This window comes from Heptranchias perlo, chromosome 20 (genome assembly GCF_035084215.1).
Source record: "Heptranchias perlo isolate sHepPer1 chromosome 20, sHepPer1.hap1, whole genome shotgun sequence".
NCBI lineage: Eukaryota > Metazoa > Chordata > Chondrichthyes > Hexanchiformes > Hexanchidae > Heptranchias > Heptranchias perlo.
Window position 1 is genome coordinate 16,065,053 of NC_090344.1, and position 18,080 is coordinate 16,083,132.

Sequence of the window (18,080 nt, forward strand, 5' to 3'; positions counted from 1 at the left end):
TTGTTTGTTTGGTTCTTTAGATGTAAAGATCCCTTACCGGCCCCTTTGCCATATGAGCTGCCGCTAAAAGCCCCCTCTCCCCCTATGAACAAGTAAACTGGCACCTGCTATTGCAAGACGGCAGGCCGGAGGAACCCAAGAGCTCCCATGGGAACACTAAGAAGTAGATGCGTTATTGAACATACCAGTTGTACCTTGAACTCCAGTCAAAATGTTCGGAGTAAAAGGTTTGATTGTTTTAGAAGACGCTCGAACTCACACCCTGGTCATTTCTGGAGTCCATACTGCTGTAAATAAGTAACGCGCGCTCAATAATTGTGCAACACGAGAGCAGCGAACAACCGACAGCATCAGCGCTCCTGCCAAACAGCTTCATTTTCGGTCTCTCAATTATCACTTCGAGATCTTTCTCTAACAGAAGCCTCCAATCAAGATGCGCTTCATTAAATAACAATTCTTAAATCAAGAGAGTTTTGATCGATCATGACTAAAGCATGTCCAATTTCCTCACTTGTTCCTTTCAATCCCCTGGGATGGTAAACATCAGGTCGTGGAGATTTGTCTATCTTCAGCCGAATTATTTTCTCCATTGCCATTATTTTACTAAAACGAAACCCCTTGATTTATTAACAGTTTTCCTCGTGTCTCTGGTATGTTAGCCTCATCCATTTCTGAGACGACCGATGCAAAGTAAAAATTTAGCAACTCTGCCATTTCCTGATTTTCAATTACAATATCACCTCCATCTGTCTTCAAGCGGCCCACATTACTCTCAGCCTCCTTTCGTTCTCTTAATATATTTGGAAAAACCTTGAGAGTTGTCCTCATTTTCCCTCACAAGTTTTTCTCCTTTTCCCTTTTTGCTCCTCTTACGCTTTTGTTTAGTTTCAGCACTACAATAAACAACACTTCGCTGTAAAGTTCGGCTCAATAGTTCTCCAATGTCAGAGCGAGAATTGTCTGATCCCCGAATTTATTTAATGTAACAAATACAATCACACATAATCATCCGTGAATCAACGCACTGATGGATGCACAAAGATAAACACAGCGAGAAATCCAGTCAGTGTCGGAATGCACAGGTGAACGGACAAGCGAAACAGACAAAGATGAAGCGGCCTGAACCCCCAACAGTGAAGTGTCGCTGATAGATATTAATGAGAGGAGGTGGAGATAAAATGTCATCAATTGGTCTGTGGCTTAGTTGGTTAAAGTGTCTGTTTAGTAAACAGAAGATCCTGGGTTCAACTCCCAGCAGTGCCTTGTGCAGCTCGTTATTTTACCGAATTTGTGGAATTGAGCGACAAAATAACAATGTGGTGTTTGTTCAGGAGGAAACGGATAACCGAATGACTGTTCAAAAACGCCCTTTCATTGGACAGACAGACCTCTCATAGAATGTGTCTGGAACACGTTAATTTAAAGACACGATCTTGTTTCTGGGCTCGTTGGGGTCGGGGTATATTTCGCGATTTGAGGTTCAAACCCGGAAGTAGTCCAAATTTGGACCAAGACTTGTGATCTTGACCTGCGGTGCAAACGTTTGCAAAGAGGGAAAGGAAGTCCCCAAATCACTCCACCTGAATCGCCAGGCCCGGATGAAATACATCCCAGGCTGTTAACAGAAGCAAGGAAGGAAATAGCGGAGGCTCTGACCATCATTTTCCAATCCTCCCTGGTTACAGGTGTGATGCCGGAGGATTGGAGGACTGCTGAAGTTGTACCGTTGTTTAGAAAGGGAGAAAGGAATAGATCGAATTATTGCAGGCCAGTCAGCCTAACCTCGGTATTGAGCACAATTCTGGGGGAAAGTATTAATCTTCATTTAGAAAGGGACGGATTAATGAAGGGCAGTCAGCATGGATATGTTAAGGGAAGGTCGTTTGAATTGAATTTTTTTGGAGGTATCAAGGAAGGTGGATGAGGGTAGTGCGTTTTTTGTAGTCTACATAGATTTTCGCGAGGCTTTTGACAAAGTCCTACATGGCAGATTGGTCAAAAGTGTAAAAGCCCATTGGATCCAAGGGAAATTGTCAAGTTGATCCAAAATTGACTGAGTGGCGGGAAGCAATGGTCGACGGATGTTTTTGTGACTGCAAGGCTGTCTCGAGTGGGGTTCCGCAGGGATCCGTACTAGGTCGCTGCTTTTCGTAGCAGAGATCATTGATTTGGATTTAAATGTACGGGGTATTATTAACAATTTTGCAGAAGATGCAAAAATTGGTCGTGTGGTTGATGGTGAGGAGGGAAGCTGTGGACTGCAGGAAGATATCAGTGGAATGGACAGGTGGATAGAATAGTGGCAAATGCAATTCAATCTGGAGAATGAGGTAATGCATTTAGGGAGGGCAAACAAGGCAAGGGAATACACAATAAATATTGAAACTAATAGGCCATTTACACGCCCATTTTGCAAGTTTACTGACGTCTTCCTGTATTTTTCGCATTTTTCCTTTGCATTAACTACAGCTCCCAGTTATGTGCTGTCTGTCAATTTTGAAATTGTATTTCCGATTCCTATGACTAAATCATTAATGTAAATTGTGAACAACAGTGGTCCCATCACCGATAAATTGTGAACAACAGTGGCCCCAGCGCCGATAAATTGTGAACAACAGTGGTCCCAGCACCGATAAATTGTGAACAACAGTGGCCCCAGCGCCGATAAACTGTGAACAACAGTGGACCCAGCACCGATAAATTGTGAACAACAGTGGCGCCAGCACCGATAAATTGTGAACAACAGTGGTCCCAGCACCGATAAATTGTGAACAACAGTTGTCCCAGCACCGATAAACTGTGAACAACAGTGGACCCAGCACCGACAAATTGAGAACAACAGTGGTCCGAGCACCGATAAATTGTGAACAACTGTGAACCCAGCACCGATAAATTGTGAACAACCGTGAACCTGACGATACCGGATTTCTTTACCCTTATTCTGGTTCAGCAATAACTGATGAGAATAACACTTGAAAGTTTAACACAATTTATTAGCTGCAGCTGACCTTATCTATAGAATTGATTTCAACTCTTGACAGAGTCTGGTCAATCTCACAGAGCAGGCAAAATTACATAGGCAGATCCACACAATTATACATTTTCAGAGTGGGGAGGGACATGAGTAGCAAGGGGTTAAAACCAATCATAAGCTGAGTCTTGGCAAGCCATGCTAACTGACATAATGACCGATCACTCACAGGTAATACTTGTTCATGCGTATGCCAAGGAAAAGGGAGGCTACCTTATCTCTGGCTTGGGATGTTTTTTGACCTTGCCTGCAAAGGGAGATCCATTCATTAATGCAGCTGCATGACAACTCCTTATACTAGAATTCAACTTTATCATATCTCTTTGCTTGATTAACACAAGGCAGGCTAATACATAAAGAAAATTAATAACGTAAACAGGTGGTCAAAGAAGAAGCTCATTGTTTCTAATTCTAGCTAGCAAAATGGGCTACTTATATTAACCATTGGTTCACCACACTGCTACTTCGCTATGGAGGTATCTCACTATAAACCACTAAAAGCTTACCCCATATGCATTTTTATTAAAAGGGCGCCCCGTATGCATTCTCAAACCCAGCACTGATAAATTGTGAACAACAGTATTCCCAGCACCGATAAATTGTGAACAACAATGGCCGCAGCACCGATAAATTGTGAACAACAGTGATCCCAGCACCGACAAATTGTGAACAACAGTGGTCCCAGCACCGATAAATTGTGAACAACAGTGGTCCCAGCACCGACAAATTGTGACCAACAGTGGTCCCAGCACTGGTAAATTGTGAACAACAGTGGTCCCAGCACTGGTAAATTGTGAACAACAGTGATCCCAGAACCGATAAATTGTGAACAACAGTGGTCGCAGCACTGGTAAATTGTAAACAACAGTGGTCCCAACACCGATAAATTGTAAACAACAGTGGTCCCAACACCGATAAATTGCGAACAACAGTGGTCCCAGCACCGGTAAATTGTGAACAACAGTGGTCGCAGGACTTTTGATCTTGAACTGCATTTGAAACTTCTGCATAAAATGAAATGAAGTCCCCAAATCGCCCCACGTGGCTCTCAAACGCAATGGGAAGAAGTTCAATGCGAACAATCAGGAATTTAAAGGCAACTCAACGACCTGCACTTTCTTTGAATAAGTTTTGTTAGCCATTATATTTGACCGTGAAATCGCTCTCGGCTTTCATCTTGCTGAAGCAGAGTGTGGCCGCTTTGTATCTGCGAGCATGTCGGTGACGTGTTTAGCTTTGACACTGATCGCTTCCAATTTGTAAAATTTCACCAAGCGTCAGCGAAATGTAACCGAGAATCGAATTGTAAGTGATGAATTGAAGGGATTGGTGCTCCAAGCAGATCTGGAAAATGCACAGTGCAATCGGTCAGGAGTTCGAAATCCACCCTCCAGCCACTCACCAATCATATTAACTGAGCTTTACTCTGGCCCAGTGTCACCGCACTAAAAGCGAGTATTTCTCCGGCATGTTTTTCTTCAGAGTTGCTGGTTTAAGAGTGAAGACCGGCTTGTTGGATTTTCACTCATACAAGCTTCAACCATTCATTTTGGACTGACTGCAGACAGTTGTTATATTGGTCGCTGCAAACTCAAAGTTTAGCCCAATTAATTATTGGTTTAGCAGGTGACCTCTTCGCCTGTCCAGTTGGTGCTGTCGGTTAGCACGGAAGTTTGATGGTTCGAGCTCTTATTTGATTTTTCCTCAGGATTCATCGCCTCAAAGTTCCAGGGTTTCAATGTATGTTTTGGAAGCAAGAAAATTACAATTCTCCTTGGCAGACAAGCCCCCGAAAGGCCCGAAGGGAGGCCGCATCAGCTGCAGGAGAGCTGTTTCGCTGTGACATGGAGATTTCTGTCGTGAGCGAGACCAGACTGTTTCTATGTTCAGAAAATAAATGTCACACCCTTTATGTTGGAAAAGCAAAACGGTGGGGATTTTTGTATCAGATGTTCCTCGTTGCGTTACTTTCATCTTGATCGTAGAACCGGTTCGGGCGTTCTTGTAATAAAAGGCGACAATTTCCTATTCATTTTAAATTTAACAACAGCTGCACTGAGCTTTTAATCATACCCTTAAGATACAGTCTATAAAATGATGAAAATTGATCACCTGCAAAGCATAAAAATCTGATTAAAGTTTTGACTGTCTCTCGGTAACCACGTCAACATCTCCTTCAGTATGAAATCGAAAGTTATCGTTTGATTAATGGTGAATAAAACAGTCATTCATCTACCAACAGGGTTTAATTAGTTTCATGTAATTAATTTAATAACTTTTGCTAAAGTTAATTCGCTGACTTGGAATCGAACTCATTCGTTGGTGGGAGCATTAAATTCTCACCATCAGTCCATCGGGGAGCGCCCAAGATTGCGCACGGAACACAGCAGAACTGGTAAGATTTACTTTTCTTTCACTCTTCCGTGATTCATTCAGCTCTGTGTTTATTTTCAGGCCTCTTATCTCTCCCTTCTTTTCAGCTTCTGACTGCGGATATTCTTGTGGTTAAATATGAATAATATAGAATATCTCACAGCCCCAGTATATGTGCTCCTTCTCTGTACAGTTCTGTACAAAATCAAACTGTACGTACATAACGACGGTGTCTCTCCTTCACCCCCGACAGAAGCAGGAGGAGATGCCACTTTAAACTGCCAGTTGCTTCAAATGATTCATGATGGACCTGCGTGGCCTTGCAGTTTTCCCAGGAGCTGCATTCAGGTTCGTGAATTTTGGAAATGGAAACATGTCCATCAGCAGCTTGAGGGAGTATTTTACCTCACTTTCCATTTCATGTACATGCCTACTTGCACTTGGTGCTGTCATTGCCTGAACATCACCTTCTGTCGCGATAGTGGTTTGAACAGAAAATGCCATTTTGTGCGAGCAGCTTGTCTGGCAGGAAAATTACCTGAATTACGAAGGGGCAAGTAGGAAAGGCCGCGTTGGTCTGCCTGTTCGCAGCAAAGAATTCTCAGCGTTTCCTTGTGGCCCAGTGTTTCGATTCGGTCATCACCATGGCAACGGATCGATTGGTGTCTGTCTCGACATCCGCATTTAAACACTCTACTATAAGTGCACTGTACTCAAATTGCTGATGTTTTCACTGTAAGGGCGAAAAGACATAAATGTGTGTATATTAGCTAAAAATTCATCAGCTGGGTTGCACCTTTGCTTCTCCCCCCGTCTCAGTCTTTCCATCTTTACCCTTCTCTGCTGGTGTTGCAGGTTCGATCATCCTTGGCCGTTCAAGAAAGCCTGAGAAGTCCATCAGGGGAAAACTCAGAGAGTCAAGAGACAGAGACAGGGAGAGATTAAAGTGTAGAAACAAATAGTATAAATATCAAGCTCTGCGAACGAGCAGAATTTAAGATGGAGCTTGGGAGAGATTCTTTCACGTGCCGTGCAACTTTGCAAGTGACCATTGGGCTCCGAAATCGAAGAGTTTGCCGCGCTGGAGCATCTCTCTGAGGGAGGGAACACGGTCCGTCAACTCCAGTTCATATTTATTTGAGCATTGAACAAATCTTTAAGAAATAGCGCTACGAGCAGGATTCGAACCTGCGTAGGAAAACCCCATTGGATTTCGAGTCCAACGCCTTAACCACTCGGCCATCGCAGCTATGAAATGATCTGACAGCTACTGCTACCAAAAGGGTGCAACCAGTGCAGAATTCGGTGCCACCCACAGCCGATCGGCCATCTGACAATCCATCCGATCACTTTTTCTCTTCTGATGTGCAGCAATGTGAAGTTGTACACTAACTATTTCATATCAACAATATTAGGCTCTCCTTTCCACATTCGTTTTCAATGTGCGACTTGTAATGCCAAGTGAGACTTTGCAGAATTAATTGCTCTAAAGTTACATTGTTGTCTCCCTCGGCATCCGCAGATTATCCACTCTCCCACAAGTCCAACAGTGACTACACTTCAAAAATACTTCATTGGTTGTAAAGCACTTTGGGACGTCTTGAGGTCGTGAAAAGCGCTTTATAAATACAAGACTTTCTTTCTTTTTATAGTGGAATAAAATTACTGATGTTTACACTGTGAGGACGAAGAGACATTAATGTGTAGACATTCGCTGCGAATTCATCATCTGGGTTAGATTTTTACTTTTCCTACCGTCTCAGTCATTCTATCTTGACCCTTCTCTGCTGGTGTCGCAGGTTCGATCAGCTATGGCCGTTCAAGGCTGCCTGAGAAGTCCATCAGGGGGAAACACAGAGAGACAAAGACAGAGAGAGATAGAGAGATAAAAGTACAGAAAAAACCTAACATCAAGTTAGCAGAATTTAAGATGGAGATTGGGAATCATAGAAGCGTCACTGCACAGATGGAGGCCATTCGGCCCATCGAGCCTGTGCCGGCTCTCTTTCAGTGCAATCCAGATCGTCCCATTCCCCCGTTCTTTCCACGTATACCTGCAAATACTTTCCCTTCAAATACTTATCCAATTCCTTTTAGAAACCACGATTAATTTTGCTTCCACCACCCTTTCAGCCGATGCATTCCCGATTATATCTACTCGCTAGTTTAAAAAAAAATTCCTCATATCGCCTTTGGTTCTTTTGTCAACCACCGTAAATCTGCGTCCTCTGGTTCTCGACCCTTCCGCCAACGGGAGCAGTTTCTCTTTATTTACTTTATCTAAACCCGTCATGATTTTGAACACTTCTATCAAATCTCCACTCAACCTTCTCTGCTCTAAGGGAACAACTTCAGCTTCTCCAGTCGACCCAAGTAACTGAAGACCTCATCCCTGGAACCATTCCAGTTAATGTTTCTGCACCCTGTCTGAGGCCTTCACATCCTTTATAAAGTGCGGTGCCCAGTTTTGGACAGTTGTGGAATATTGTGAAGTTCCCTTCACATATCTTGATATTTTGCAAGTGACCACTGGGCTCCCAGTTAAAATGATCTGCCGCGGTGGAGTATCTCTTTGAGGGTAGGAATTGCAGCCCGTTATCTCCAGATCATATTTATTTGAGCATTGAACAAAACTTTACACAATAGCGCCGATAGCACGATTCCAACTTCTGCCGGAATACCCCGTTGGGTTTCAGATCTAACGTCTGAACCACTCGACTACCGCAGCTGCGAGCGCCTTTGATGCACGGCTTTAAATCAGAATGCACAGGGTACTCACAGGAGATTTGTGAGACTATATGTTCTTTCAGACAGGTTTCCAACTGGACACATGCAGCCGCTACCGTCCGGACGTTGCTGTTTCACTGGTAGAATTCTCACCTGCCATCCGAGGAGACGGGGATTGATTCCCGGCCGATTAAGGAGCATTTTCTTTCTGCACCTATGAGATCGCCTGAAAAGGGATACATTCACATTCAGCTTCAATCTGCACACCACGTTGAGACATTTTCCTTTCCCGATGTGGTGTTGCGTCGACAAACCCTCTGCATTCGAGCCACGAAACGTCAAACATGCACGAGAATTAAGTCAATCCTGTATTCTGCAACGCTGAAAAGATGTGGAAAACAAATGAATGAATCTCCACTGAAAATAGTGAAACAGGAGGGCACGTCCGGGATTTTGAACCGCGGACCTCTCACATATCAATCAGTGAAACGCCCAAGGTAAAAACCATAATGCTTGACCAACGAGCCGTCAGCAACACAGCCGTGCAACCAGTCGAAAGTTTCCCTGCTCCCCACAACCGATCGCCTATCCTATTGGACCGCTCTGTCCATCCAATCATCGAATCATGGAATGGTTACAGCACAGAAGGAAGTCAATTCGGCCCATCCAGACCGTGCTATCTCTTTGTAAGAGGAATCCAGTTAGCCTCATTCCCCCGCTCTTTCCACGTGGCCCTGCAAATTTTTCCCTCCAAGTAGTTATCCAATTCCTTTTTGAAAGCCACGATTGATTCTGCTTCCACCGTTTCAGGCAGCACCTTCCAGATTATAACCACTCGCTGCGTAAAAAAGTTTTACTCATTTCGCCTTTGTTTTTTTTTGCCAATCACCTTAAATCTGTGTCCTCTGGTTCTCAACCCTTCAGCCAATGGGAACAGGTTCTCTTTATTTACTTTTTCTAAACCCTTCATGATTTTGATCACTTCCATCAAATCTCCTCTCAACCGACTCAACCGACCACCTCATGAGTTCGATTCCAAGTCAAGGAATTAGTGCTGGGACCACTGTTGTTCTCAATTTATCAGTGCTGGGACCACTGTTGTTCTCAATTTATCAGTGCTGGGACCACTGTTGTTATCAATTTATCAGTGCTGGGACCACTGTTGTTCACAATTTGTCGGTGCTGGGTCCACTGTTGTTCACAGTTTATCGGTGCTGGGTCCACTGTTGTTCACAATTTATCGGTGCTGGGACAACTGTTGTTCACAATTTATCGGTAATGGGACCACTGTTGTTCACAATTTTGTCAGTGCTGGGACCACTGTTGTTCACAATTTATCGGTGCTGGGACAACTGTTGTTCAAAATTTATCGGTGCTGGGACCACTGTTGTTCACAATTTATCGGTGATGGGACCATTGTTGTTCACAATTTACAAAAATGATTTAGTCATAGGAATCGGAAATACAATTTCAAAATTGACAGACAGCACATAATTGGGAGCTGTAGTTAATGCAAAGGAAAAATGCGAAAAATACAGGAAGACGTCAGTAAACTTGCAAAATGGGCGTGTAAATGGCAAATTAGTTTCAATATTTATTGTGTATTCCCTTGCCTTGTTTGCCCTCCCTAAATGCATTACCTCATTCTCCAGATTGAATTGCATTTGCCACTATTCTATCCACCTGTCCATTCCACTGATATCTTCCTGCAGTCTACAGCTTCCCTCCTCACCATCAACCACACGACCAATTTTTGCATCTTCTGCAAAATTGTTAATAATACCCCGTACATTTAAATCCAAATCAATGATCTGTGCTACGAAAAGCAGCGACCTAGTACGGATCCCTGCGGAACCCCACTCGAGACAGCCTTGCAGTCACAAAAACACCCATCGACCATTGCTTCCTGCCACTCAGTCAATTTTGGGTCAACTTGCCAATTTCCCTTGGATCCAATGGACTTTTACACTTTTGACCAATCTGCCATGTAGGACTTTGTCAAAAGCCTCGCGAAAATCTATGTAGACTACAAAAAACGCACTACCCTCATCCACCTTCCTTGATACCTCCAAAAAAATTCAATTCAAACGACCTTCCCTTAACAAATCCATGCTGACTGCCCTTCATTAATCCGTCCCTTTCTAAATGAAGATTAATACTTTCCCCCAGAATTGTGCTCAATACCGAGGTTAGGCTGATCTATTCCTTTCTCCCTTTTTAAACAACGGTACAACTTCAGCAGTCCTCCAATCCTCCGGCATCACACCTGCAGCCAGGGAGGATTGGAAAATGATGGTCAGAGCCTCCGCTATTTCCTTCCTTGCTTCTGTTAACAGCCTGGGATGTATTTCATCCGGGCCTGGCGATTCAGGTGGAGTGATTTGGGGACTTCCTTTCCCTCTTTGCAAACGTTTGCACCGCAGGTCAAGATCACAAGTCCAGGTCCAAATTAGGACCACTTCCGGGTTTGAACCACAAATCGTGAATTAAACCACGACCCCAACGAGCCCAGAAACAAGAAGGTGTCTTTCAATTAACGTGTTTCAAACACATTCCATGAGAGGTCTGTCTGTCCAATGAAAGGGCGTTTTTGAACAGTCATTCGGTTGTCCGTTTCCTCCTGAACAAACACCACAGTGTTATTTTGTCGCTCAATCCCACAAATTAGGTAAAATAACCAGCTGCACAAGGCACTGCTGGGAGTTGAACCCAGGATCTTCTGTTTACTAGACAGACGCTTTAACCAGCTAAGCCACAGCGCCAATTGATGACACTTTATCTCCACCTCCTCTCATTAATATCTATCAGCGACACTTAACTGTTGGGGGTTCAGGCCGTTTTATCTTTGTCTGTTTCGCTTGTCCGTTCACCTGTGCATTCCGACACTGACTGGATTTCTCGCTGTGTTTATCTCTATGTATCCATCAGTGCGCTGTTACACGGATGATTATGTGTGATTGTATTTGTTACATTAAATAAATTCGGGGATCAGACAATTCTCGCTCTGACATTGGAGAACTATTGAGCCGAACTTTACAGCGGAGTGTTGTTTATTGTGGTGCTGAAACTAAAAAAAAAGCGTAAGAGGAGCAAAAAGGGAAAAGGAGAAAAACTTGTGAGGGAAAATGAGGACAACTCTCAAGGTTTTTCCGAATATATTAAGAGAACGAAGGGAGGCTTGGAGTAATGTGGGCCGCTTGAAGACAGATGGAGGTGATATTGTAATTGAAAATCAGGAAATGGCAGAGTTGCTAAATTTTTACTTTGCATCGGTCGTCACAAAAATGAATGAGGCTAAAAGCAGAGACACTAGGAAAACTGTTAATAAATCAAGGGGTTTCGTTTTAGTAAAATAATGGCAATGGAGAAAATAATTAGGCTAAATATAGACAAATCTCCACGACCTGAAGTTTACCATCCCAGGGGATTGAAAGGAACAAGTGAGGAAATTGTACATGCTTTCGTCATGATCGATCAAAACTCTCTTGATTTAAGAATTGTTATTTAATGAAGCGCATCTTGATTGGAGGCTTCTGTTTGAGAAAGATCTCGAAGTGATAATTGAGAGACCGAAAATGAAGCTGTTTGGCAGGAGCGCTGATGCTGTCGGTTGTTCGCTGCTCTCGTGTTGCACAATTATTGAGCATGCGTTACTTATTTATAGCAGTATGGGCTCCAGAAATGAACAGGTTGTGAGTTCGAGCGTCTTCTAAAACAATCAAACCTTTTACTCCGTACATTTTGACTGGAGTTCAAGGTGCAACTGGTATGTTCAATAACGCATCTACTTCTTAGTGTTCCCATGGGAGCTCTTGGGTTCCTCCGGCCTGCCGTCTTGCAATAGCAGGTGCCAGTTTACTTGTTCATAGGGGGAGAGGGGACTTTTAGCGGCAGCTCATATGGCAAAGGGGCCGGTACGAGATCTTTAAATCTAAAGAACCAAACAAACAATTCTTCTTTTCGTTAAGCCGATATTCATCGGTTGGAAGTTTCGTGTTGGCAAAATTTTGAAGGGAAATATGCTGCCTGCTGTCACTGTGTAAAGGGAGAAATTATTCAGCTCACAGATGTTAATACGCTGAAAGGTCGAGAGGCATTTTCCAGCTCCCGTGTGGGACAAGTTCAGCTTTTGTGCCGCTGGGTAAAGTGTTATTTCAATTGGTGCTAACGAATGTCAAGACATTTGGCACAAACAAGAAGAATTGTAAACTCACGAGTTCACTGTCCATGTTTCTTACATCATGTTCAACGGGAACAAGGATTCTCCTCAACACGTTGCTGAGAATTTTATAAAACGGACCTCACCCTTGCTCGCCGGCTGCAGGGATGATTCAGAGGCCTCCCATGAATATGCACGATGGGAGCTTATGTAGTATCGAGCCTGGGTTAGCTGAAGGTCCAGCGTTTAACTCCCTGTCCAGGCTCCAAATTTCGGAAGAGCTGGCAAGCTGTGACTTTGCAGCGGGACCTGCTATGTGTTGTCAAAGTTTCGGAAGTATCCTTTTTCCCAGTGTGGGCAGTAATGTGTTGTCTGAAGCGGTTCCCCATCAGGAATTCTAGTTCACTATATTAATTTCGCAACACTCATTAAACTCTGTAAAAAAGACGAATGCTTGTTCAAATCGCCATTAATCAACCAGTAACTTTCTGTTTCGGGCTGAATGAAATGCTAACTTTTTTATGCTCTCATTCACCAGGCCGAAATTAGGGAGTTCAGAGGGGAAGAGAAAAAGGAAATGAGAGGCAAAGAGAAATATGACTATGGACTGACGGCCAACATAAAAGGGAATCCAAAAGTCTTCTGCAGGCATGTAAACAGTAAACGGGTAGTAAGCGGAGGCGAGAGGCGGATTCGGCCCGATCAAGGAGATCTACTCATGGAGGCAGAGGGGATGGCCGAGGTACCAAATGAGTACTTTGCATCTGTCTTTACCAAGGAAGAAGATGCTGCCAGTGTCTCAGCAAAGGAACTTATAGTTGAGATACTGGATGGTCTAAAAATTGATAAAGAAGAGGCACTTGAACGGCTGGCTGTACTTAAAGTAGGTAAATCACCTATTCCGGATGGGATACATGCTAGGTTGCTGAGGGAAGTAAGGGTGGAAATTGCAGAGGTACTGGTCATAATCTATCAACATCCTTAGATATGTGGGTGGTGCCAGAGGACTGGAGAATTGCAAAGGTTGCACCCTTGTTCAGAAATGGGTGCACGGATCAACCCAGCAAATATAGGCCAGTCAGTTTAACCTCAGTGGTGGGGAAACTTTTAGAAACGATAATCCGGGACAGAATTAACAGTCACTTGGTCGAGGGTGAATTGATTAGGGAAAGCCAGCACGGATTTGTTAAATACAAATCGTGGTTAACTCACCTGTAAGAGTTTTTGATGAGGCAACAGAGAGGATAGATGAATGCAATTCAGTTGATGGGGTGTATATGGACTTTCAAAAGGTCTTTGATAAAGTGCTGCATGGTAGGCTTATCATCAAGAAAGGGACAGGAAACAGAGATTACTGGGGAACGGTTCTTTTTCGAACTGGAGAGAGTTGTACAGTGGTGTTCCCCAGGGATCAGTGCTCGGACCACTGCTTTTCTTGATATATATCAATGACTTGGACTTTAGTGCACAGGGCACAATTTCAAAATTTGCAGATGAAACAAACCTTGGAAGGGTAGTAAACAGTGTTAAGGACAGTGATAGACTTCAAATGACATAGACAGGCTGGTGGCATGGGCGGAGACGTGGCAGATGAAATTTAACGCAGAAAAATGCGAAGTGATACATTTCGGTTGGAAGAACGAGGAGAGGCAATATAAACTCCAGGGCACAAATGTAAAAGCAGTACAGGAACAAAGAGAGGTTCATGTGTACAAATAGTTGAATGTGGCAGGGCAGGTTGAGAAAGCTGTTAAAAAGCATTCGGGGTCCTGGGCTTTATAAATAGATGTATAGAGTGCAAAAGTATAGAAGTCAGGATGAAACATTATTACACACTGGTTCGAACACAACTGAAGTATTGTGTCCGGTTCGGGACACCGCACTTCAGGAAAGATGTGAAGGCCTTGGAGGGGGTGCAGAAAAAAATTACCAGCATAATTGCAGGGATGAGGGATTTTAGTTACGTGGATAGACTGGAGAATCTGAGGTTGTTCTCCTCGGAAAAGAGACGGTTCTGTGGAGATTTGATAGAGGTATTCAAAATCATGAAGGATCTCGACATAGAAGATGGAGAGAAACTGTTCCCATTGGCGGAAGGGTCAAGAACCAGAGGACATCGGTTTCAGGTGATTGGCAAAATAACCAAAGGTGACATGAGGAAAAACATTTTCACACAGCAAGAGGTTCGGATCTGGAATGCACTGCCCGAGGGTGTGATGGAGGCAGATTCAATCATGGCCTTCAAAAGGGAACTGGACAAGTACTTGAAAGGAAAAAAAATGCAGGGCTTCGGGGAAAGGCGGGGGAGTGTTTCTAGCTGGATTGCTCTTGCAGAGAGCGAGCACGGACTCGATGGGCCGAATGGCCTCTTTCCGTGCTGTAGCCTTTCCATGATTCAACTCAATGTGCATGAGGCGATGCAAAGGGAACAGAGCGTGCCGCAAATCGACACACCTCTCAGTATCCTCCCAAGCAATGTAGTTTAAGAGCAAATAATTCTGAAACGTCTCACTTGACAACTCAAGTCGTACACTCGAAACCAATTTGGTAAAGGGAGACTAATATTGGTGATTGGAAATATTTAGTGTGCAACTTGATATTGATGGATACCGGAGCAGAAAACGAGATTGGATGCACAGACGTGGTCTGAAAGGATGGCCGATCGGCTGTGGGAGGCAACGAACTTTTACACTGGCTGCATATCTGAAATGATAGCGGCTCGTTGGTCTAGGGGTATGATTCTCGCTTAGGGCCCTCCTTTTAGTGAAATGTCAACAATTGGCTTCTGACATATTTTCAGTGTTGCTGTTGGTTGAACTGAATGAAATCCAGAGTATGTTTGAGCTCCAGTGGACTCAATGCCGAAGTTTCGTCGGCGCAACACACGTGAAGGAAATAAAATGTCTCAAGATGATGAGGAGTTTGAAGCTAAATTTGGATTTTTTTCCAATTCAGGCGGATATTAGATGACGGGATAGAAAGCCACATATCCAAGTTTGCCGATGACACCAAGATGGGCAGCATTTTCAGCAGTGCAGATGGAAACATAAAATTACAGAGAGGTATTAATATAATAAATGAATGGGTAAAATTGTGGCAAATCGATATCAATTTAGTCAAGTGTGAGGTCATCCACTTTGGACCAAAACGGATAGATCAGAATACTTTGTAAATGGTGAAAAGCTCGAAACAGTGGAGGTCCAAAAAGACTGATGTGTCCATCTACATACATCATTAAAATGTCATTGACAGGTACAAAAAATAATCAAAAATGTTAATGGAATGTTGGTCTTTATATCTAGAGGACGAGAATACAAGGGGCTAGGCATTATGATACAGCTATACAAAGCCCTGCTTAGACCACACCTGAAGTACTGTATTCAGTTCTGGGCAACGCACCTTCGGAAGGATATATCGGCTGTGGAGCGAGTGCAGCTTCGGTTCACTGGAATGTTCCCTCAACTCCAAGGGTTAAATTACGCGGAGAGATTACATAAACTCGGGTTTACCTCGAATTTAGTAGATTAAGAGCTGATTTGATCGAACTTTTCAAAATATTAAGGGGAACTGACGGAGTAGATAGAGAAAATCTATTTCCGCCGGTTGGGATGTCTCGGACTCGGGAACATCGCCTAAACATTCGGGTCAGGACTTTCAGGAATGAAGTTGGGAAACACCTCTGCAAGCAAAGGGAGGTCGAAGTTTGGAACTCTCTTCCGCAAACGGCAGTTGATGCGAGCTCAATTGTTAATTTTATACCTGAGATTGATCGATTTTTGTTAACTGAAGTTATTAAGCGATCCGGGGCTAAAGCGATTATATGGAGTTCGGTCATATATCAGCCATGATCTGTTTGAATTGCGGAGCAGGCTCGAGGGGAGAAATGGCATACTTATATTCCTCAGCTCCTCATTGGTGAGAATGATTCTGCATTGGCCGGAAATCGAACCAAAGTCTCCCGCAGAAGAGGTGAGAATTCGAGCCCTGCACAACCAATGCGCGCGTTCTGAATAGCGGCAAGTGTCCATTTAGAATCCGATCTGAACGAACATGCCGTTTACAGCTGCGGTGGCCGAGTGTTTAAAGCGTTGGACTCAAAATTCAATTGAGGTTTTCCTGCGCAGGTTTGAATTCTGCTCGCAGAGCTACTGTTTAAAGATCACTTCAGTGCTGAAATAGATTAATTGGAGTTAATTGACCGCATTTATCTCTCTCCCAGAATGAGAGATTCGACAGCGTGGCCGGTGCTTTTAATTAGTGTCAGATCTTCTCTTGCAAGATTTCAAGACCCGAGAAGGAATCTCTCCCAATCAGGAACTTGAATTCTGCTAGTTTGCAAAACCTGACATTTCTACTCTTTATTTTCTTTGCCTGCATCTCTCTATCTCTCCCTGTCTCTGACTCTTGTCTCTCTGTATTGTCCCCGATGGACTTCTCAGGCTTCCTTGAACGGCGAGAGCTGATCTCACCTGCAATAATATCAGAGAATGTGAAAGAAAAAAAAGACGGAGACAGTAGGAAAAGTAAAGGTGCAACCCAGCTGATAAATTCGTAGCTAATGTCTCCACATTCATGGATCTTCGCTCTCATAGTGAATGAAAGCAGCAATTTGAGTAAAGTGTACTTATGGTGGAGTGTAAACTGTGACGGTGCCGAGACAGACGACAATGTCGTTTCAGAGCAATTCATTCTGTAAAGTGTTACTTGATAATACAAGTCGTACATTCAAAACAAATTTGATATTGTTGAAATGATATAATTAGTGCAGAACCTGACATTGTTCTACATCGTATATCGTACAAGAAAGCGGGATTGTATGGACATGGTGTTCTGAAAGGATGGCGGATCGGCTGCGTCGCAGCGAAATTGTACAGTGGTTGCACGTCTCTGTTGCGAGTTGGTCTTTGGGTCTGATTCTCGCTCAAGGCGTTTCACTGATTCAAATCCCGGATGAGCCCCGTTGTGTCCCCATTTTTAGTCAAAGATCACCAATTGGCTTCTCATTTCCTTTCAGCGGTGCAGAAGGCAGGTTTGACTTATCTCCAGCAGAGCATGTTTGAGCACCAGAGGACAGAATGCAGAGGGTTTGTTCACGAAAGACACGTGGATGAAATGAAGATAATCTTTCAAGAAGTTGTACAGATTGAACCCGGCACATGAATTTATCCCAATTCAGGCGATCTCATGGGTACAGATAAAAAAGGTAAAGGATGCTGCATTGGACTGCAACCAAACCCCTGGTTTCCCACCGGCAGGCGAGGGTTCTACACTGAACCACCAATGCACGCATGGCTGCAGTTTGCACGTGTAGCGTTGGATAAAAGTCTGGAACATGCAGTCTGGCAGAGTTCCTGTGATAAGCCTGCGCAGTCTACAACCGCGTGCTACCTGTGGGTGACCAAACGAGTGGGTCAAGCATGGTCTTGAAATTGACTGAGATTCGAAATCACTTCACACCGCCACTGTGAAATGCTCAAATAAATAACAGCTCTAGTTTCCAAGCAATGTTTACTTCTCTCAGAAATAAAGCTATAATCCAGCCCTATGTGCATCTTACGACATGAGACGAATTTCCTTTAAGCTGCAGCTTAAATTCTGCTCAATCACAGAATTGGAAATTTAGACTATTTTTCTTTGCATGTATCTCTCTATCTCTGTCTGCGTTTCTTCACTTTCGCTGTTGCTCCCTAATGGACTTATCAGGCTTCCTTCAACGGCCAGGTCTGGAAACCAGGGATGGGAAAAGGCTGTCGGTTCTTCGTCCAATTGTTGGATTTCGATGGGATGGGT

The 18,080-nt window shown here is 43.7% G+C and overlaps 2 non-coding genes across 2 annotated transcripts; both read right to left on the reverse strand.

Moving 5' to 3' along the window:
- Positions 1-6,571: 6,571 nt before the first annotated feature.
- trnas-cga (transfer RNA serine (anticodon CGA)) lies at positions 6,572-6,653 on the reverse strand. The gene has a single exon. It is a non-coding gene; the product is annotated as a tRNA-Ser (tRNA).
- A 4,166-nt stretch (positions 6,654-10,819) lies between these two features.
- On the reverse strand, positions 10,820-10,893 carry trnat-agu (transfer RNA threonine (anticodon AGU)). The gene has a single exon. It is a non-coding gene; the product is annotated as a tRNA-Thr (tRNA).
- Between the last annotated feature and the right edge of the window lie 7,187 nt (positions 10,894-18,080).